Below are 24,742 nucleotides of genomic sequence, written 5' to 3'. Positions count from 1 at the left end.
ATTTTTGTATTTGACTGAATCTGTATGGAAAATATACCAACATTTCTCTCTATTTTTCTATTCCTTTGTCCATTTTGTGCTATTAAATTTCTGTGAGGACCAAAGTGGCATCTCATTTTCTAATGTCTGGTAGTTGTATTGCCCTTAGCATCCCACATACAGATGGAGATGAGCCCCATGATAACCCCAGCTACACAGAGTATATGGCTGTCTTCCCGGCCAGGAGTGCCTAAACTTTACCCAAAAAATGGTTCAGTTTGTCTTTAATTAAAACTTAAAGCATGAGCTTCTTGGCTCTGGCAAGGGCTCTTAGATGAGAACCTGCCTCACAACAGATTTGTCTCACTGCAATCTGCCTCACAGCAGGCCCCTTAGATGGCTGCCATCGGATTCTGGGATGCAGAAAGCTTGCAAGCTCACAGAGCCACAAAGAAGGCAGTTAATGGCCAGAAGTACCTTAGCTCCTTTCAGTTCATTAACTGAAGCTAACTTGGGGATCATTACCAGAGGGAGACCAATTTGGCAGCTGTCAGCACAGAGGACAGAGATATTGGGCTGACTGCTGGCCACATGGACCCAAGGTCCCACACCTCACTTCAAAGCTCAGCCACAACTTGTGAATAAAGTCTCTCTGTCTTTAGCCACCACTCGCCCTTTATTGCAAAGTAGAACCGCATTTTGATCTAAAAGTCCCATAGGATCCTTAACAACATTCAAAAGCCGGTCAGCCTATCAACTAGCAATTATATATTATTCCCACTCTCTACCATAGGTGCTAGGGACATAATAGAAGCAAAAGATATTGCTCACAAATAGCTTTCAACCTAGTTGTTGAAGTGAGTCCATAATGAATAAGATATTAGTGTATACAAAAATATGAAAAATATCAATATATATGTAAAATATATGGGGCAGATCATAGAAAATTTAGAATATTGCATAATGTACAGAGTACATTAAGAAAAAGAGCAATTCAAAAAAGGAAAAAGATATTCAAATGGTCTTATTACTATTTTGTCCTCCTCCGGATTATCTAACAAAGTTGCTTGGATTAAAAAATGTGAAGCATGTACAAAGCACAGACATTTACATTTTAAATGTCTCCTGAATTCTTTCACTATGTATCTAATCCATCAGTGGTTCCCAATTTGTCAGTAGAAGAGCCTAAGAGATTCTTAGATATTATAGATTCTGCAATTCCATACGCCTAGCTAATATTGCTAATAGAATAAAATACCTTATTATTTTTCAAACATTTGCTGATGCTGATAAAATTAGTTGCCAACCCGTTTAACCCATTTGTTGAACTCATAGTAGCTCTTTGTCATTTTATGTTTTTTTTTTCAGTCAGTCGAACTAATTTTACAACTTGTACATATGAAATATTAAATTTAACCTCAATTCTGACTATTGGACATTCATTTGTCATTTTCTTAAAGCTTTACCCCTCAAGTACAGAGTTATATTCTAAATATCTCCAACTTGTAAGTTTCAGGTGGTTAGTGCCTTACTGAGAAATATTTTCTTTTTTAAGTTAATTATGTCATTAGGTGGCTACACGGAACAATTTTGATAGAAAGAAAAGAATTTACTCATTCGTGAAGACCTTTGCTCTTACTGGTGAGGTTTATTGCTCAGAAGGATACTTTTATCAGTTGTGGCCTCTTAGTACTTCTGAAGGTGTTCGAAGTTTTTCATCTTGTTAGAAACTATTAAGAAGTGCCTAATAAATTGTCTATCACATATTATCTAACATGTTACCTGATTAAATCCTTTATCAATCTTCTGATATAATTACAATTTACCTATACATTATGGATGAGAAAATGGAGTCTCAGAGTTAATTAACTAATAATACCTGGCCAAGGCAGAATCTGAACACAGATATCATCGACTCAGAAACATTCTTTCAGTGTAATAAAAGGTAATTTGAGACAATTTGAGCCTGCCAAAATCCAGTATGTCTCTGCCACTCATACAGTGATGGAAATGCATACATTTATACAAAAGAGGAGAAAATGCTTTATTATACTCAGGGCCTATATTAGTCATGATTCTTCCTCATATCTTTCTAGCTGATACTTTGTTTCCTTCCTTCCTTCATTATTTCATTAATTCATCAATTTCATGTTCTTTTACAAAGCACCTCTATGTGCCAGACATGGTAATACAATGATGAGCAACAGGCAATTTCTAACTTCACCCTCATGTGGCTTGGGCATGAATGGAAGCCAGTGGAAAGGCAGTTCTAATATAAAGTGCAATAATGGATAAATTGAGGTAAGCTCAGGGCACCATATGTTATTAGAAAGAAGAGCCTAACCTAGCCTGGGACAAAGGAGGGAATCAGTCATAAAATGAGTAGGTCCACATAGCTTTACCTTTTAGACTAGTCCTGGGAATGGTTAGAGCACATAATTTAGTCTTTTCATTGCAAAGATAAAGAAATATTCCACATAATCTAAGCTTTTTACTTTTACCACCATGAAAGAAATTTTCAATTAAAGCATGCTAGTGGAAGTTTTGGGAAACTTTAATACTTTGGATATATTTGCAGAAGTCTCTATCCTGGAGCATACAATGTGATCACTGAGATCTCTGCATTCATTATCTCCAGTCCACACTCACAGCCACCACCACAGTCCAGACCACTACATCTCCTGCCAAAGCCATGACAAAAGCCCCTGAACTTGTTTTCCTGCCATCTGTCTTTTCTGTTTCTGGTGTATTTTCTACCCAGAAGAGTCATCTTTCTAAAAAAATAAAATAAAATAAATAAATAAATAAATAAAAATAAAATTAATTGTGTTGCTTCTCTGTTTAATGCACTTAGGAATGTACAAAATAAAAGCCCAAACTCCTTATTAACATAGTCCTCAAACCCTTACATAACCTGGCACTTCCTTCCATGTGTCCCATGCTTTGACTCTTCACTGCTCCTTGACCATAACTCCCTTCTTTCTAACAAACACATTCTCCCTCCAAGACTCCTCTGAATCCCCTAGAACCAAGATGGCCATATTTTCCTTTAAATCACCATTGGCTATGGTACCCCCTTTATCATAGGACTTACATCTCTTTGCTACAATCTCTTGACCTCTTATACATTTTCACTGCTAGACTGTGAGTGCCTCTAAGGCAGAAGATAAATATTGTCCATATTGTTCACAATCGGGTCCTAAGTACCTAGCCTAAAACCAGGTTTTAGACAATACCTTATACATATTTTTCATTTATTCATAAAAATAGCCAATATTTACTGAGCAATTACTATGAAATTTTCTGTTATGTTAAAAGTGTTTTCCATGCATTATTTCTGTTTTTCTTTATTACAACGTCTCTCTTGATTAAGTATGAATACAAATATTCATACTTTTTAAAGTAGAAAATTAAGGTTTAGATTTGGTACATAATTTGCTCAAAGTTAAATTGAAAGAAAGTGGGAGATATGAACTCCTAATCCCTGCAGTATATTGCTGAACAGATGAATGAATGAATCAATGAATGAATGAATGTATACAAGCATACATGAATGAAAGAATGGGAAAAAACAGCATGTTGTTGTTGATTACATCTCTGGTTATATTAGAAACTGTGGCAGTATCCTCTCACAATCAACTTCTAAAATAATTTAGGTAGGCTTTAACATATGTCTGTCTTGTCTCTGGGCAAGTAGCAATCAGTCTGCGATTTTTTTTTAAGTCTGTTTAATTGTTTGTTTATTTGTTTGTTTATTTATTTTTAGAGAGTGTGCACACTAGCAGAGAAGGGTCAAAGAGAGGGAGAGAGAGAATTTCAAGCAGGCTCCATGCTGTCAGTGCAGAGCCTGACACGGGGCTTGATCTCACAAACTGTGAGATCATGTCCTGAGCTGAAATCAAGAGTCAGATGCTTAACTGACTGAGCCACTCAGACACCCCTGGTCTGGGATTTATTGTGAGTTTTAAGTAATGATAAATGGAAGTAAAAAGTATATGTATATATTTCAACATAAAGTTGTTATTGTGAGCAAGTATTAAAACTCATTTTAGACAAGCAATGGGCAAGACATTTAAAGAAATGGATACCTAAGCAGGAAACATTTAAAAATGGTAAGTTTTAAAGGCGAAGTGTTCTTAGAGATCAAGTATTATGATTGCAAGATACAAAGGAGGAACCAGAAGCCAAAATACTGTAGTCTTCTTGCTATGTGACTTTGGTCAAATTTTTCAATTCCTCCAGGCTTCTGTTTTCTCAGAGGCATAATTAATTTCAGTGACATTCAACAGATCTTTACTGATTGGCAATCAGGCCCAAGAAGTTTGCTCAGATGATCTCCAAGTTGGCTCTTACACCTCTCGACCAGTGACTCCAAAAGTTCCTCTTCAATTCTCAGATGAGGACCTGCAGTCCCAAGATGAAGGTGCTCTGCCAAAATTTCATGACTAATTAATAGCAGAAAACAGGTTATTATGACAAACTATCATTTCATATCACTAATGTACTATGAGCTAACCACCTCCCACCTCCATACACAATATTGAGGACTGTAAATTGTGAGAATCCATCACCTATTGTCTTCAGCAATATCCAGGATGATTGCTACATAATTTAAGAAATGTGAAATATTTGGCAAAATTTCAAAAAGGATTTCAGGAAATGAGAAAATGGTGTCATAATATTACCCATTAAAACAAATGAAAGTTCCATTTTTTCAAGAGACAAAGCCAGAAAGACTGAAGTTGAATTCCAGAACGTGGCCTATTCCTTAGTAGCTATCAATTTCCTGATGTCTAAAATGAGATGTTTTTACTCTCAAATAAGACAACGTATGTAAAAGTCCTCTGTAAACATCCGAAGTACTCAAACATCCTTCCTGCTATTAACTGAAGGCGTTTTGCTAAGAGAGGTTGTTACACTTCTCCATCTTCTTCTACAAAAAAGAAACAGTGCTAAACCATCTTTCTTCATAATAGGAGCTTTTAGATGTTGGCAGGGGGTGGGGACAATAAGGTATGTTAACGTAATATTTTGTCAGAGGAATTTTAAGAATTTAAATGTAATGTAAATTGCTCCTTGAAGCAGGAGGAAGGAATAGATCATCTCTGATAAGGAATAGCCAATAGTAACAAAGTATATTTGTGAGATTCTAAGACTATATTTTGTCAATTTCTTTTCTTTTAAATGAGAAAGAGAAAAAACAAGCATATGGTAATACTTGTTTCATATATTTTGGAACTGCCAAGAGTCCTTGTATAGATGTGGTCACATGCAATTTTATTTATTTATTTATTTATTTATTTATTTATTGGAAATTTTCCATGTGGTCAGGAAAAGATTTTGATCTTTTGTGCGCAACTGGTCTCTGGGTGAAGGCAAAGATCATCAAAACAGTTTGACTCCATAATGGGAAAAGAAAAGAACCAAGAGAGCCAAGGGGGCTCCTGTTTCAGTGCTCGGCTCCTGACAACACTTAGGAGCTCAGAGACCAGTGTTTTAACTGTGTAGCCTTTCTTTTCTCCAAAGAGCAATTTGGGGAATGCAAGTTAGCATTTACAAGAGGTTAAAAGAAAATGAAAATTGTTACCCTGCTGTGAATTTGTTTTTGTGCCTGTTTTATGTTTCCAAATAACAGCCTGTGGGTTTATTCAATGTAATTGTAAACTGTATTTATATAAGAGGTTAAGAGAGAGACGTTTCTTAAGTTAAAAAGTATGTGAAGGACCCAAGATGTGGGTAGCATTTTTTAGTGCAAAGTCTGCTCTTCCAGCACTTTAGTTTGGTCCCATATATATAAACTGTTTTACTAACCCATATACAATATATGTGTTATGTCTATGTTAATGGCATTAAGATAAAGTGAAAAAGCAGGAGAGTTTAGTTTCGTCAACTTTTCATGTTGCAAAAGGACTCAGACCACCCAGCAATATGGGTTGTCATTTGCCAGAGAATGACTGAGACTGTCTGTTTATTATCAGGAGAAATTAGTGTTCTTTGAGTGCTCAGTAGCACCAAGCACAGCACTGACACCTGGAAGATACATTGCTCTTGAACTGAAATAACTCAAATAAAATCCATCTGATTATGGCTTTGGTTACTCACAGGGATAGCCAGCTGTGTCTCTTAAGCAAAGTTTGATTCCTATTTAATAACAGAGGCTTGAGCAGGCTTCCTGGGTCAGAGCAGTCATTGCCTAGGTATGCTCTGCCTATTCATGTACTAACTGCTTGACCTCGGTAACTGCACCCTCAGTTTCCTCACCAGTAAAATAGAAATCTCTAGAGTTCTTACCTGAATGAGTTGAAAGGATTAAGTAAGAAAATTCATGCAAAACTTGTAGAAGATTGTCTTTCCTATAGCAATTGTGCAATAGATAATGGCTATATGTGTTAGTCCTAGATAAAGACTTAGCTAACTAATTTCAACTGTGAATGTGAATAAATATAAATATATATAGGGGTGACTGGGTGACTTAGTTGGTTGAGTGTCCAACTCTTGAATTCAGCTCAGGTCATGATCCCAGGGTCATGGGATCGTGTCCCATGTCATAGCACCGAGCCAGCATGGAGCCTCCTTAAGATTCTCTCTCTCTCTCTCTCTCTCTCTCTCTCTATCTCCCTGCCTCCCTCTCTCTGCTCCTATCCCCCACCCAAAAAACAAAAACAAAAAGCACACACAAAAAACATATATATATATATATATATATATATATATATATATATTCACTCTTACTAAAAATGTTTATTGAGAGCTTATTATGTGGTAAGCATGGTTGTTTTCACAACAGAAAGAGAGGTGAATAAGATAAATAATAAATAATATGTGCCACAAAGAAAATAAAAGAGAGGTATGGTAAAGAGTGGCTGGAATGGGAGTTGGGGTGTGGAATCTGGTGTAGGGGTACAGACGGGAACCTCTGAAGGGTAACATTTGAGCACAGAAGAGAAGAGGCTACTAGCAGCATGAAGATCTGAAGGATGAATCTTCCACGGGTAGGGAACAGCATGTTGAAGAGCCTTGGTGTTTTCAGAGAATAGAAAGATTAGTGTGGTAGTGCAGAGTGTTTCTACCTCAGCACCATTTATATTTTGGGTGAGATAATTAATCATTTGTTCTAGGGGCTCTCCTGTGCATCACAGGATGTTTGGCATCATCCCTGACCTCTATTCGACACCCCAAATTGTGACAAAAAAAGGCCTCCAGACATTGTCAACTATCCCCTTGGAGGGTACAATCCCCCTTTCCTGCTGGGAATCACTGGACTATAAAATGGGCAAGGAGGACAATAGTTTTATATGGAATAAAAAACATTAGGGAATATCTTTATATTTCTTCCTAAGTGACACTTCTAAGGCATTACAGGCTAATCAGCTGACTTTGCCACCCACCTCCTGGCCAGAATATGATGTCTGGATATGTAAATCATGAGGTTGCAACTTCTTAGGCCACCCACCTCAAGTGTCAGTTATGATTCCTCTTCTAAGCCCCGAGGCCTATATCTTTATTTTTCTGCTCAGAAAGTGAAGCAATTTTTATGTAGCTTTTAATTCACCAAGTAAATTTTGTAATATTGAACTATATCCTAATAAGTACGTGGAATAAAAGTAAAATAGTGTTTAAACTAATAAAAGTTGACCTATGATGTATTTCATTAAGTAAGCATCGTATTTATTGTGTGTGAAAATTGAACTGAAAATAGTTGCTTCTTTTGAGTTCTCTTTTGAGTTCTCAGTGCTCAACGTTTGCATACAGCTTTGATTTGGCATATCTATCAAAAATTTACAGATATAACTTAGGTTACAAAGATAGGGGAGATCTACTAACAAAGTATGTTAATAGTAACCTTTCTGAAATGCTTCCCAATCTATATGCAATATTAGAAAATAATTTATTATTTAGAGTATATATGATTTACAATTTCTGAGGTCTCATGATTAAGCGGTTTTATTTTCTGAGAAATGAATAGTTCAATAAGATATCTCTAAAGCTGCTATTTTTACAAGAATAACCAAACAGAGGACTAGCATCTGAATGGATGTAATCCTAATCAAGATCAATTCTAAAGTAACCCCAATGGTTTGACATCTCCCTTCATTTTAAACCATCATTTCTTCCTTGGATATGTACTAAAAATGGCTTTCTTGGAGTAATTTATATTCTCAGCATAAAATGCCCCAAGAATATCTTATAGATATATAAGGTGGTAGAAAAAGACTCTGGTACCTAGTCTTAAAGAATACTTTGGGAAATTTGATCAGTTTTCTGCTCTCTTTCTTGGTTTGTGAACTTTTCCTAAATTAGAATTAGTGGCTAGCTTTTTTTTTTTTTTTTTTTTGTGTTTATGTATCTATTTTGAGAGAGAGAGAGAGAGAGAGAGAGAGAGAGACTGCACATGCGTGAGAAGGGAAAAGGCAGAGAGGGAGGGGGGGAGAGAGAGAGAATCCCAAATAGGCCCCACGTTGTCAACACAGTCCAGTGTGGGGCTTGAATTCAGGAACCCTGAGATCTTGATCTGAGAGGAAATCAAGATTGGGACACTTAACCAACTGAGCCACCCAGGCGACCCTAGTGGATAGCTTTAATCCCATGTAAAATGGTAGATGGTAGACTACTCAGGCATCCAGAACATGATAGAACTAAGTCAAGACTCTGGAGACTTATGTCATTAAGTGATAGTCAGAAAACTGTCTGCTTTACTCAGATTCATCCTACTAGGACTGGCTAATGTTTCAGATGCTATGAGTTATACTGGGTCACTTGGAAGTCCTTCAACAGATAATTTCTGCTTGGCACACATATCAGTATTTGAATTTTTTACCCTTCATCATTCAACTCATACGCTTCAGAATAATAACTAAAAATAATACTTTACTAACAATGTCTCTTAGCTTTGGGAATTTATTTCTTCAGAAGCAGAAATTTCAAGAGAGGAAGGATAATTGAACCCAAGAATAGACTACCATGGGAATCTCTCCATTCCTGAGGAATGTAAAGAAAAGAAAATGCAGCCATCTGCTAGATGGGCTAGACATAACCCTGTCTGGACTGGGTGGTCTCTTGGGCTCCCTTTCAGCCCTAGGCATCTACGATTTTTCGGTGAAGGCAAAATGAATGCCATGGATTTTTTAAAATACTGTGAATCTGTCTTTTCTTTTATTTGTTTTAATAAATTACAAATTTTATTAAATTACAAAGTTAACACATGCCTGTTTCAAAAAGGATACAAAGTAAAAACATGAAAATTTAACCCCCACCCCAATCTAATTCCATTCCTCAGATAAAGGTTAGCAGTTTGGAAGGTATCCTTCCAGGATTTTTTCTAGGTATGTTTGAATGCATTTTATGATTATATCTCTCTATTCTAAAGAAACTGCATAAATGTCTATGAGTAGACATATCTTTAAATCTACATGAACAGGTATGTATAGCCTCTTTTTTATGATAAAAACGAGAGTTCTTGAAAACTCCCCTCTGAAGAACTTCCTCTGCCCTAACTTAAGTGCTTCTTGTTCTTCTTTTTGTTCATCTCAACCTCTATATTCTGTACGAGTGAAAACCAAAGAACCCTTCTGAAAAAGGATAACTCCAATAGAGGGTGCAATGGAGAAGATGCAGGAAAGCCAGGACCAGAATCTTCTTCAGTAGGCATATACCATATATGTATGTGTTGCATGAGTGTGTGAGCGAGTGAGTGAGTGAGTGTGTGTGTGTTGTGTGTATCTATATATCTAGATCAGCTATATTTGTAAAATTTATATATCTTAATTTATATAGGATATATTCCTAGAAGTGGAATCACTGTGTCTAAGGATATGCCTCTATTTCTAATGCAATTTTCTTCAAAGGAACCCAGGAATCTCCTGGAAGATATTGTGCTATGAACTGCCCTTATAAAAATCACATAGCATCTTGTCATTCCCCAAGTACTTTACTTGTCTGGGAGGGGATTGGGGTATTGGTGTTGCTCTCCAGTGAACTCAAAATTGATGTCTTAGTTCAGGGAAGAGTCAGCTGACAGTAAAGAGGAGAGGAGCATAAGGAAGCTATGAATGGAATCAATTTCAGCAAAGTGTAGAACTGGGAAACCAGATAGCAAAACAGAGTAACTTCCTAATTCTGTTTATTGATTACTTACTTCTCTGTCTCATCTCCCATCTTCCATCCTTTGTTCAAACACCTTTTTGTTTTCTTCTAGAAACTCTTTCATTATTAACTAATCTCTTTCCCTCCACCCACCCTAACATCCAAATGTACTATTCTTAGGTTTTTGCAGCATGCTGTGCTTTCCTTTATCACAGCGATTATCACTTTATATATCATTGTTTGAATTACATTTTAAATTACTGTAATAAACTAAAATTCTTCAAGACAGTCTTTTATTTCTATATCCCTGGCACACCAAGCACAGCCTAGTATATAGTAGGTGCTCAATATATGTCAAAGAGCTGAATGAAATATTGATGATCTATTACATTATTAGATTATTAACAGATTATTATTAATAGATTGTTATCATCTCAGCATCAATGAGTATCCTTACCCAAGACACTGATTTATTACCTTTATTTTAATTATTTTCTAATATCTTAAACCAGAAAATACTTAACCTTCTATTAAAATTGGTCAAAATTACTGAAAAGATGAAAAATTAAGAGAGACCATGTCTTAGTTTGTCGAGGCTGCTATAACAAACTACCACAGACTGGGTAACATATAAACAACAGAAATTTATGTCTCACAGATCTGGAGTCTGGAAATCTGAGATTAGAGTCCAAGTATAGTTGAATAAGTACCCTCTTTTGATTGTAGACTTCTTGTATATTCCCATGGCAGAAGGGGCTATGGAACTCTGTGGGACCTTTTTTTGTAAGAGTACTAATGCCATTAAATGAGGACTCAACCCTCATGACCTAATCACCTCTCCAAATCTCCTCTTCCTAAAATCATAATATTGGGCCTTAGAATTTCAGCATGTGAATTTTGAAGGTACATAAACATGCAGACCACAGCAGATCATCATTTGGAAAAGCATGGCCATCATAAATCTGCAAAATTACGAAAATGTCTATCAAGTTATTTTTTCTTTCTCTTTCATTCGCTATAGATGTTTATATTGGAGGAAATCTGACTTTCTTTTCCTTCTCCATAAACTAAGTGTGTGGATAATTTTCCTTCCTTGTAGATTCACTATTTGAAAAACAACTTTGTTTGCACGATAAGATGCAAGTAGTTTTCTCCCAAGCCAGAAACGTACCATTGGTGTCAGGAAAGGGACATCACCATTACTATGCCTGTGTGGCAAATGGAAAGGGGTCAATATTGGTGCTCTGCCAGAACAGTATGGGCTCCCACCCACGAGTTCCTTAAAAACTGTCTGGAAAGTATATGATATTTGTCTTTTTCTGACTGACTTATTTCGCTTAGCATGATACACTCTACTTCCATTCATGTTGCTGCAGATGGTAAGATTTCACTCTTTTTGATCACTGAGTAATATTCCTTCGTGTATACACATGTATACATGCATGTATATACACACACACACACACACACACAGCATCTTTTTTATCCATCCATTAGTCTATGGATACTTGGGCTCTTTCCATAATTTTGCTACTGTTGATAGTGCTGCTATAAACATTAGGGAGCATGTGCCCCTTCAAATCAGCATTTTTGTATCCTTTGGATATATGTGGAATTTAAGAAAGAAACCAAATGAACATAGGAAGGAAAAATAAGATAAAAACAGAGAGGGAGGCAAACCATAAGAGACTCTAAAATACAGAGAAAAAACTGAGGGTTTTTGAAGGGAAAATGGGTGGGGAGATGGGCTAAATGGGTGATGGACATTAAGGAAGGACATATGTTGGGATAAACACTGGGTATATTATGTAAGTGATGAATCACTGGGTTCTACTCCTGGTACCAATAGTATACTGTGTGTTAACTAACTTGGATTTAAATAAAAAGAAAAAAAGTATCTGGCTAGCAATGAGTAGTGCTCTAACATTTGCATTTTCTGTTTCATATATCTAATATTCAAAATGCATTTTATTTAAATAATATTTTTTAGCATCTCAATGGCTAATAGAAATAATTCTATTTATTTATTATTATTATTATTAAATAAATTATTTATTATTTATAAATATATTATTTATAATATATATTATAAATATATATATATTATAAATATATATATATATAAATATATATATTATATTATATATATATAAATATTTATAAATAAATTATTTATAAATTTATAAATAAATTATTATATATTATTAAATAAATATATTATTATTATTATTAAATAAAAAACATATTTATTTTTCTTATTATTTGTTACTTTTTTTCTCTTCTCAGCTATGAACTAAAAGTTCTTTTCTCTTTTTCCAAGTTGGATGTATTCTAAGTTTTATCTGGTAATTTTCAGAACATGAAGACAAAAACACAGGAGAAAGAAACATTTATCAGTGAAACAAACCAACTAGTTATTTATTTAAAAAAAATCTTTCTTCAACTTGGAAAGCCTACTTCAGCACAAGAATTACCCTGAGGAACTCTCAGCTATGCCATCAATTAGGTGCTGAAAAATGTGTCAAATGTCCTTGTAACCTCTTACCTGAGTGTGCAGTCTGCTGTACCTAGTATTTGAAATATACTGCAGCAACGACTAGCTCACTACCTTGGGTGTTTCAAGAGAGTCTGAATTGACACCCTGTCCTACACTGACTTCTCTCCATAAACACAAGCTCTTTCTCTATATAGAACAGAATGGAGCCACAGTTTCCTGACCAGAAATGGAATAATCATTGCTTCAGTCCTAATGTTCTCTGTGTGCATTTCTCTTACTACATGGTGCAGAACTGAAAACCTCATGCTTAGTACAATGTACAGAAAAAGACTATATGAAGTTAATTTCCCTTTATATCAAACATTCATCTAAGTGCACTGAATATAAAGCAATTGCTCCTGCTCACTGCAATCTCATTTTTAAATAGTTGGAAAATGGGAACATCATCTCCAAAAGAGACAGAATTTTTATGTGAGTGCTGATAGCTTGTATTTTTTTTTCTATTTTCAACATTTGATCTCAACTGCTGACTGATTTTTAGTAGTGAGCTCATTAAAATCAAGATTGCAATTGTTATTTTAGGTTGCTGGGAAAGCAGGGGCTGAGGTCAATGATATCTTGCTTTTTCATACCTCAGAGCCCAGGGAGCAGAGGAGCCTGGGACTCCCTTCTCTTCCTTCTGTGTTACCCACTCTATCATTTCTGTCCCCAAGTTGCTTGTTCTTTGGATTGTGTGGCCACCTTTCCCTAAGACCAAAATAAAGATGGTAACAGTTGGTTTAAAAAATAAGGAGTTCAAGGGGCGCCTGTGTGGCTCAGTCGGTTAAGCGGCCAACTTCGGCTCAGGTCATGATCTCACAGTCCATGAGTTCGAGCCCCGCGTCAGGCTCTGTGCTGACGGCTCAGAGCCTGGAGCCTGTTTCGGATTCTGTGTCTCCCTCTCTCTGACCCTCCCCTGTTCATGCTCTGTCTCTCCCTGTTTCAAAAATAAATAAAAATGTTAAAAAAAAATTAAAAAAAATAAATAAAAAATAAGGAGTTCCACATATGTATCCATCAGGATCTAGTCAGGAGACCCAAACCACCCCAGTTATTTCACCTAAGATCATTTAATATAAAGAATTGGTAGGTATTGAAAAATTAAAAAGATAAAAATGGAATAATAAGGGGTCATGAGGGTGATAATGGCAGGAAGCAGCAGCCATGCCTCAGAGATGGGGGCAAATAAGGAAGAGGTTGAAATGATTAAAACTTAGAATTCACATTCTCTCTTACTTTCTTAACTCTTTCTTGTTCTTACAAACCCCCAAAACTATTCTTTCGCCATAGATACTTCATTGCTTACACTCAATGCCTTTGCATTTTCCTTTCTTTCTGAAGCTTCATCAACGGGTGGGTTGTAACCATTAAGTTTGCTTTATTCCTCAGGTTGTAGACAAGAAAAGAAACAAAGTTAGGGTGCCTTTGCCACTTAGTGGTATGACCAACTGACCAATTGTCTTGTAGAAATCTAGCCTTCTGTTGATGGTTAACCTTGTCAGTCCCAGTATTAAGACTGTGGAATAATTTTAGCCCCTTTGAATACTGGGTTAAGATATGAATCTCAGATTTATCTGTTCATCTGTTGCTGGCCCAAGACAGTTTTCTCCTGCCTGTACCCCCAGCCTTACCCCTGACTGCAATGTTGATACTTGCAGTTGCCTTTAGAGTAATCTCACTTTTTTTTTCCTTCTGTACATGCTTGAAAAGAATAGTACTAGCTCTTTTTAATTTAACTTTTTTTAAGTCACTTGGTAATTTTTTTAATTTATTCTAGTAATTCATTACAATTTTTACTTTTTCCAAATCGAGTTGTTTTATAATGAAGGGACCATCAGAGTATTTAACCTACATTACTGTCTAGAGGTGATACTTTTGACTGATGGGCTTTTTATGTATTCTTATGCTATAAATGACATCATTTTTTATCATCAATAATTGCTGTATTTCTGCCCTCTGGACTGTCATGGAAAGTAGAGTCTCAATACTGAACAGTGAAGTATCCATGTGTTTTTTAAAATGAAAAGCAGTGATTTCTATTCATCATAAGGTACTAGTGTAGACTCAGACTTCAAGGACTACTTAACCTTCATTCTTTTCTATTTCTGCTGAACAGTCTCTTGCCTTTATCCAGTAGGCAAGGAAATTTTTCATGTAACTGTAGGCTTTCATGTACATAAAACATATCAGAAACTAAGTATCTCTAAGAAGACTTGCGGCTCTTTCTTTGTTTTTGGAGTCGTCTCATCCTACATTTCTGTGATGAATGTCTGAGGCAATAATGTAAGAATATAACACTCTAGGGGCGCCTGGTGGCTCAGTCGGTTGAGCGACTGACTTCAGTGCAGGTCATGATCTCGCGGTCTGTGAGTTCAAGTCCCGCGTCTGGCTCTGTGCTGACAGTTTAGAGCCTGGAGCCTGCTTCGGATTGTGTGTCTTCCTCTCTCTCTGCGCCTCCCCCACTCATTCCCTCTCTCTCTCTCTCTCTCTCTCTCTCTCTCTCTCTCAAAAATAAATAAACCTTAAAAAAAGAATGTAATACTCTAAATTCCTAGCTTGCCTTCTGTCCCTCTCTCTAGCCTCCCTTAGACACTTTTATCATGGACACTTTATGTTGTATCCTAGAGATTGCTCACAGTGATTCACTATGAAAATGTATTGTCATGTGGAGAATCTTAGCATGTTTTCCTGGAATCTTTACGAGGAAATATCTGCTGGTTAACAGAAATTCTAAACTAACGATGTTCAATATTGTTGGGTGAGGGATATTATCAACACCTTTTGATAAGCTTGGGCGAAATTACCTGTGATGGCCACTTGTCTATTGAGGTGTCTTCCCAGTCCATGAACCATTCCCTCTTTCCTGAGAACTAATTCACCACCAACACCACCCCTTAGGCATTCACGGGTTCCTGGAAGCCATGTTCACACTGCAGGAGTTTGGCTGCAAAAGATTGGATAATCTGATCAAAGATTTGATAATCTGATCAAATCTGAGCCAATTAAATTATCATTTTGGGAATTGGAATTGGAAGACAAAAAGATCAGAGGTTGAAAGGACAGGCAGAGTTGCAGAAACAGTTCACAAAACATTACTATTGTAGTCTAGAGTGGACCTACTCCTTCAGCCTTCCAAGAAGACTCAATTTTTCTCCTTTTTCTTGGGCAACATAAAATAACTTGTGGTGTACATGAAGATGTGCCACCTAAACCCCTTGTCACGAAAGGACTTGGTGCTCTAACTTCTGAGAATGCTGTCATCTCCTTCCAGGTTTGCCTGGGCTGGAAAAACAAAAACAGAAACAAAAACTAAAACAAAAACAAACACACAAAAAAACTACCTTACTCCAAAGCTTGCCAATATCCATTTCTGATCACCGTGTGAGGGATAAAGTTTCAGGCATTTAGGTCCACCACAGGAACATCCAGATAGAGTACATATGTTCCACAATTCCTTATGAGTTTGCCTAAGGTTTTACCAGGTCTACATTACACTTCAGCATCTCACTCTGACCATTCCTTCTTTCACAGGTTTGGATCCCTAATAAATGTCCTATGTGCCAAATTCCATCTCAAACTCCATCTGCTCAGGGGCAATCCAACCTGCAGCACTCAGTAGATGACCAACAATTTCTTTTTTATTCTTAAACTGAATTGAATTGGTCTGTTGCTTGCAACCAACAGTGTTAATTAAGACATTCAATATTCATATAATGAGTAGCATACATGATCAGCAGGGATGTGTAAGACCTTTGAGAACATCCTGACTATGTGGGTGCTAAAAGTTGTTACATTTTTCCCTTAGAACAGGAGATAATTTTTAGATTCTGTTGAATTAGTACAATCCAGTTGGAATTACATTAGCTTTTCTTCATAGCCCCTTACTCTTAGGAGAACACTTTCACAAAGAATAATAATTATGTTATCTTTATAAACCTTCTATCTAACAAGCTACTGGCACATAGAAAATGCTCAGTAAATGCTTCCTGAATAAATGAATAAAATCTGACTACTGTTTCATGTAGTCAGACTGTTTTAACACAAGAATGTCAACTATGCTGATTTTTAGTGATAACATTTGTAGCAGCTATTTCATGCCTCACTTCCCTGTTGCCACCTCTTACCCCCATTCTTTCTATTCTGTTCCTTTCCTCTGACCCACATGTTCACTGTTGCTCTTCTGTCTTATCATTTCTCTGTCACTCCTAGAATCTTTGTTGCATGGTAAACACATCGTCCATATCCTCAATTATCTAGGCTTCTTCTTGCATACTACTCTGCCTTCAATTTCCCCTGGGGATGATGCCATGCCTGTTAAGCTCTCTGCCCCTTACCTTGACTGTCAAGACAGAGGCAACTCTTATATGCAGCAAAGATATTCATGTTGGTTGATATCATGTGATCTTATTAATCACAAGATATGTCATATCATGTTCAGAGTAACCAAGGCAAGATATTTAGAAAGATTACAGTATTTGAAATTCTAGCCTTACACGCAAGAGAGTGCTCAGATCTGGATGAGGTATATACCAAAATTGGAAAAAAATACCAATGATTAGAAGATAATTCTGACAATGATGTCTCAGGGGAGTTTGGAAAGGAATATATAAGCAACTCTATGTGTTCCAAGTGTGAAGGGTTTTAACAAAGGAAATTAGGCTTATCAACCATGAGAACACAAAAGGATAAATGTCAGAAATTACCAGAGAGTCAGTCCTGAAGCAAAAGATTATTTTCTTTATTTTAATTTTCTCATGTTTATTTATTTTGAGAGAGAGAGAGAGAGAGAGAGCATGCGCACGCATGCGAGCATGGGAGGGGCAGAGAGAGAGGGAGAGAGAATCCCAAACAGGCTTTGTGTTGGCAGTGCAGAGCCTGAGTAGGGTTTGGTCTCACAAACTGAGATCATGACCTGAGCCAAAATCAAAAGTCCGCAGCTGAACCGACTGAGCCACCCCGGCTCCCTGAAGCAGAGGACTCTTAACAGCTCACCTGGAAGCCATTGCAGATCTTAAGAGTCTCTGAGAAAATTGCTATGTAGTCTACAAGAGTATTGGGTAGCTTTCAAGGATTAGATGGAAATCTGCCTTAACCCCAGAAATCTGCCTACAGAATACTGGCTTCTCCTTTTCTAACACCTTCCAACTCTTAATGTAAGTACTTCTTATTGGCCCACTGGAACCTGTAACAATAAGGGGATGGGGATTCCAGGATATGTAGCTTACAACTTCTCCACTGCAGTGCAGTGGTAAATTAGAAGTAGCCAGTACTGATGCAAGTTGCCAAGTGACTGTTCAGCATGTTTCCCTTTGGGCCTCAGGAAAACTGAACACATTCATAAGGTAAAGGAAGCATCAATTTAGTCATAATTCACCCAGGCCAAAAGTTAATTTTATTTCTTCCTTTAGCCAAATTACACAGCAGAAATGGATTTGGGGCCCCAGTGAATAAAATCCACTCAAACAAACATCATATTACCAGAATTAACCAATTAATGTAGGCAATGTGAGGCCTGAGAAAGAAACAATTTTTTTTTAATCCTAAAATATTCTTGTTCCCTTTTTGGAACTTTATATAGCATGTGCCTCTCCTCAATCTTTCCAGTATTTCTGAATTGCACTAAAACATTAATTAAATGAATGGAATGCAGCAATCAATCCTGGCAGGTTTTTCCCTTGGAGTAGAGGAGAACTTAATTTATTTCTACTTAATTACCTCATTTCAGCCTTGCCATGTTTATTAATAATGAATATCTGTTCCTTTTAAAATGGCATTGATCACCAATTTCCACTGCTGCCAAGGAGATTTGACATGACAAATGTCCAAGGGCTGGGTTCAGAGTTATTGTTTAACTTGATATACTTCTAGCATAATCGATATGTTAGGTAATCCATAGTGCATATGTATCAAACAAGTTAGCAATCCAGTACAAAAGCAGATGGTTTTCTCTTCTCCAGCATGTTTTTTTGAAACCTGAAGTTGAACTTAACTTTCATGAACTTACAAAACTAATGCATTTACATTCATCCTGTGATTTCCTCTTTCCCTTTCATTCTCTAAGTCCTTTTTTTCCTACAGTGAATGCCAAGCCTAATTGGCCCATTTTCAGTTAAGGAAAAATCACCCCAACTGATGTTTCTAGCCATCTTTTTAACAATGTTAAATGGTTAGAAACAGGTGAGGTGAAAGGCATTTACTGCTTGCTGCGAGTGAGTGGTATAAACGGTATTGATCTGCTATGAAGGGCTTACAGTAGGAAACAGCATGTTATTTAAAGTGTGAATACCTATCTGATGTATCTTTTACCTATATCCAAAAGCTTGTAACACAATTCTACTCCCTTGTTTGGCTCCTTGCAACTCCTTTATGTTTTGTCACAGGCAGTACCCAGATCTGGTCTATGATGTTGTTTGGGTTCCAGATTTAATAGCTAAAGTGATAAGAAGAAAAAAAAAAGAAAAAGAAAAGGAAAGACTAATGAACATGCACCTAAATTTATAACTAAGTTATAAGAAGTAAGGAAGATACAGTTTTTCAAAGCTGACACCAAAAGCAAGGCCTCAGAAGACTTCCTCTTTGGGGAGGTCTGATGCCCCCTGCCTCTTCCCCATTATAAAGTCTCCTTTACAATAGTTTGTCTGGAAACCTTCAGAGAAACAGCACACAGGTCACATGGATGTAAAAGATAATTATCTTTGCTTGATAAAAGCTTTAATTGGTCAAGAGAGAAAACTGGGGTAGGGATTTCTCAGGATATAAGAATATGAATAAGGACAGAGAGTATAGAAAACAGGGTCAAGTTGGTTGACCTGTGAAGAAATGAAGTGAAAGGCAATTTTCCTCCTATTCTGTTAAGTCAGTAGGAAGTGCCACATTCTCATTTAGATAAAGATAAACAACTATAGACACATATATTTTAAGAGAAAACTCTCATAACAGCATCTAATGAATAGAGGAAACTAAGACTGCTTTTCTAGTTAAGCAATTTCTGCAGTGATATAAAGGGTAATTTATCTTGTTGAGAAACATGAAGAATGCAGAGGTAAATACCTCTTTCCCTCATTTACTAAAAGTAACCTCTGCTAATCATTTCATATATAGATTTTTAGTTCTGGTTTAAATTTCACATAAATGGTACCATTTCATATTGTGAATTGCTTTTCTTACTTAGGATATTTTGGAGATTTTTCCATACTAAACACATAATTTTTGTAAGTAATTGCCTAGTATTTCACAGGGTGTGCATAACAATTCCAAGTTTCCTTTCTGATTAACATTTAGGCTATTTTCAACATATTTTTGCCATTAAAGATAATTATTCAATTGATATTTTGGGATATAGATACCTGTGCTTATATGAGAGTGTTTCCATCTGAGATATTCTTAGAAATAAAGCACCTGGGTAAATGTTTTCATGTATTTTAACTTTTGGAAGATGGTCCCAAATTCTTCCAAATGGATTTTAAAATTCTGTGCTACCACAAAAATATTGTGAGATTATTGTTCACACTGTTCTCACCAACACAGGATAGTTTCTTTCTTTTTTGTTTTTAATATTTTATTTATTTTTGGGAGAGCACAAGTGGGGAAGGGGCAGAGAGAGGGAGACAGAGAATCTGATGAGGCTTGAAGTCAGGAACTGCAAGATCATGACCTGAGCTAAAGGGGGATGCTCAAACAACTGACCCACCCAGCTACCTCCAGGATAGTTTCAGTTAAAAAAATTTTTTTGCTCATCTGAATGACACAAAATTTGTTTGCTATTTTAATTTGTGTTTCCCAATGCAGAAAATTTAATTTTTAAATATGCGTTTTAAATATGCTTAGTAACATAATTTTTAAGTATGCTTATTAGTTGCTTATATATCTTTTATCAACAATTTCTTGGTCATATACTTAGCACATTTTTTCTGTTTTGTTGGATATGGTTTTCCTAAATTAAAAGAATACATTTGCCAAATAACTTTATGAATATTCTACCATTTCTGTACTGATTTGAAATGTTAGCTTGATCATATTCTATTTCTGACTTCTTATTTGTTCTTTAATCTATTGTCTATTTTCTAGTTAGATACTAGAATTCTATTGAATTTTTAAATGTTAATTTTATATGCAGACTTAAATACTCATTATTTTTCAGATGATCCTCTTGGATTTTCTAAATATAAAAATCACAGGCTAGTTGCTTTCTTTGCAATATTTTTAACTATTATTTTTTCTTATTGCATTGAGGAACACTTGCAGGATTATATCCAATAGGAGAGATGATAGTGACATCCTTGCCTTTTCCTTGCCTTTTATTGAAATGGTTCTAATATTAGCTCACTAAGTAAGACATTTATTAGTTTCTGATAGACAGAACTTAAACTGGCCAAAGACCTTTCTTTTCATTCCTAGAAGGATGTGGTTTGATTCTGAAATGTATGTTAATTATTATTTGATGCTTTTCAGCATTTACTGAGATAGCCAGATTTTCTTCTTTAAAAGGTTAATGTTGTGATTTATGGTGAAAAAAAATACCTGTCTAACCCTGAAATGTTTTAGCAAATTTTTGAAGGTTCATGATTTGGTAATAATTCATTATTCTTTATATGCAATTTCAGCTTGCTGGTATGACTGCGTGTATGCAAGTATTTTTTTTATGCTTAGTATAAGGGCAATGCTAACATTGAGTTATTTATGAAAATATTCTTCGTTTCACGTATCTTGAAATGATCATTCACAGAGTGATGAGAGTCATCCTTTTGTGCATTTGTTAACAACACAAACTCCCTGACATTTCCCCTGAGAATTTCAATTCAATGAATCTGAGGTGAAACCCAGGAATATGAATTTTAACAAAAATCTTTAAAGATTTTTTTATTGGTTGGCTAATTTGGGAAATGTACCTTTTGGAAATATTTAAACAGCATGGGTTATATATTTCTTGAAGTTCTGAGAATTTTTATCTATAATTTCAGCCAAATGGATTGAAAATTGATATTCAGATCTTTTTATCTCCCTGAACTTCAGTTCCAATGTGGCAATATTGGAAAAAAATTAAAGCATCAACCCATAAAGAGAAAGAGAAAGAAGCCATAGAAAGACAATTGTGTAACTATAAAGCAAGGTGATGTGTGAGGATAATTAACTTATCAGTCCTAGGAAAACTAAATCCTAAAGCAACAATAGGGAAAGCAGAGAAGCAAATTATATCACAGAAAATTCAGGAGTAGGCATACATTAGTGAAATTAGTAAAAGTGAGAGACAGATGGGTTAACCAAGAAAGACTGATCAAAAGTCTATTCAAGAGGTAATTAAACTCTCAGATTTCTTTCCCAATTTTGAGCAAACAGTTAACTATTCTTTTCTATCCACACAAAAGATGGGAAGTTTATTCCCTGGAGAAAGGAAAACAGAGATCTTTGGACAAAAAGACAGCAAAGTTGAGGATAGGAGTCATGTATGAAAAACAGGCAATTAGAGTCGCCTGGGTGGCTCAGTTGGTTAAACGTCCAACTTCGGCTCAGGTCACGATCTCACAGTTTGTGAGTTCTAGCCCTGCTTCCAGCTCTGTGCTGACAGCTCAGAGCCTGGAGCCTGCTTCAGATTCTGTCTCCCTATCTCTCTGCTCCTCCCCTGTTCATGCTCTATCTCTCTCTCTCTCTCAAAAATAAATAAAAACATTAAAAGAAAAAGGAGATTATATAAATGTTTGTGTAATAAGTATTAAGAAAAAACAGGCATTTTGCCCATTTAGTGCTCAGTGACCCTCCAGGATATATATTGAAAGTATCAGTTGCTGCAGAATCTGACTATCCCAAAGAAAGAACTATAGTTTAAACCTTATAATTTCTCTTATAAAACAGCACAGCCAGATCATCCCATGGTGGTGAAGACCATAGTCACTCAAAGACTCTCACATGCAGAAGTTTTTTTAATATCTGACTCTTGAATATGAGCAGGAAGTCAATGATCACCAGATATGTCAGGAAAACTTTTAGTATGAACAAAAGAAGCCAAACAAACAAACAAAAATACCAAACAAAACAGAGACTATGCAAGGAATACAAAATATAAAAATGAAATGAAGCAAACAAATAATTGCTAATATTCTTAAAAAGGTAAGGGAAGTTAATGCAAACAGTAAAAATAAATAAATAAATAAATAAATAAATAAATAAATAAAAGGCTCCAATCAAAATATCTTCCTCAAAAATATGAAAATAAGTTCTTGGAAATTAAAAATAAAATAAAGATGGGGCACCTGGGTGGCTCAGTCGGTTAAGCGTCCAACTTTGGCTCAGGTCATGATCTCATAGTTGTTGGGATGGAGCTCTGCATTGGGCTCTGTGCTGACAGCTCAGAGACTGGAGTCTGCTTTGGACTCTTTGTCTCCCTTTCTTTCTGCGCCTCCTCCACTCATGCTCTATCTCTCTGTCTCTCAAAAATAAATAAAAATGTTTAAAAATAATTAAAAAAATAAAAATAAAATAAAGAAATGGAAAACTCCATAGAAGAGTTAGAAGTCAAAGTTAAGAAAACATCTCCCAGAAACTAGAATGAAAAGACAAGAGATAGACAATTGGAAAAATCTTTCTAGGAAATCCAATTTGAATACAGTATTAGGAAATTATAGGAAGAAAGATCATAGAAAAAGAAGGGAAGGCGTGCTCTGATGGGTCAGTCGTTTCAGTGTCCCTTTCTTGATTTTGGCTCAGGTCATGATCTTGCAGTCATGAGATCAAGCCTGGTGTCAGGCTCCGCACAGAGTGGAAAGCCTGCTTAGAATTCTCTCTCTCCCTCTTTCTCTTGCCCCTCCCCTGCTCTCTGTCTCTCTCAAAATAAATATATAAACTTAAAAAAAAACAGAGGGAAAGATGTCAAAGAAATGATTCAAGAAAACTGAATTGAAGACATGAATAAATTTCCAGATTGCACAATACCACATCATTAACTTTGACAACACTGGAGATAAAGAAAACATTGTAGAAATTAGGAAAGAGAGAGAAGAAAAAGGGGAGAAGGAGGTCAGAGGAAGGGAAGGCAAAGGAAGGAAGAATAAGAGAAGAAGGAATGAGATTTCATAAAAAAAAAGGCATGAAAATGAAAATAGTGTTAAACTTCACAACATCCACTCTAAACGAAGCCAGGAGACAATGGAAAAATCCATTTATGGTTCTGAAGGGAAATGGCTTTTAAGCCAGAATTCCAAACTCAATCAAACATGATAGCTTAAGGGATTGAATATGTCTGAGAAAGTATAAAGATGAACAGTGTAAGATATAATAACCATTATCATTATTTTAATGTGTTGTTTTCTCCTCTTTGTTTTAATGCTTCTTGGGGACTTTAGCACAATATATACCTGTTTGCATACTAACAAAAAAATCCTACCAACTGCGGGTCTTGGATGACTTGTTGCACTTCCCTAAGCCTCTGTTTCCTGCTGTGTGCAATGAAAATTCTAGTCAGTAATCTAAATTTTATCACACATATTTATAACAATTCAATCACTAATTAAATCAGCCCAACTCCTATTTATATTTAAAACCTCTACTTAAGTGTAACTTATTCCAGGTAGCTACACTGGTGAAAACTTAGAGACACACATATAAGCAACATGCAAACAGGCAGCAAGGCAAGCAGAGTCCCTGACATGGGGCCTGGCTCATGCCTGAGTTCAGTACATATAAACTACTACTATTATTGTTTTATGGTTTTATTGTTTTATTTTAGAGAAAGAGAGCACCAGCTGGGGAGAGGGGCAGAGGGAGGAAGGGAGAGAGAGAGAGACAGAGAAAGAACATTTTAAGCATATTCCATGCTCAGTGTGGAGCCAGATGCAGGGCTTGATCCCACGACCCTGGATCATGACTGGAGTGGAAATCAAGAGTTAGATGCTCAACTGACTGAGCCACCCAGGTTCCCCATTATTGTTATTTTTAAGATTATATTGTATAAATGGTTTTGTGTCTTGCCTTATGTTTACTTAAAGGCTCAAAAATGAATATTTCCTCATCTTATTATGAAGTAGAAATGTAAAGAATTTGAAAAAGGAAAATGAGGTATGATGGAGACTTTTATCCATCTCTGAAACCTGGCTTGAGAATCGTAAAATGGAATGGCTTTCTCAGTGTTTGAGAGCTTAGGCTAGGAGAGCC

Source organism: Neofelis nebulosa, chromosome 12 (assembly GCF_028018385.1).
Source record: "Neofelis nebulosa isolate mNeoNeb1 chromosome 12, mNeoNeb1.pri, whole genome shotgun sequence".
Lineage (NCBI taxonomy): Eukaryota > Metazoa > Chordata > Mammalia > Carnivora > Felidae > Neofelis > Neofelis nebulosa.
The sequence above is the reverse complement of the archived record's forward strand: the minus strand, read 5'-3'. Positions refer to the sequence as shown.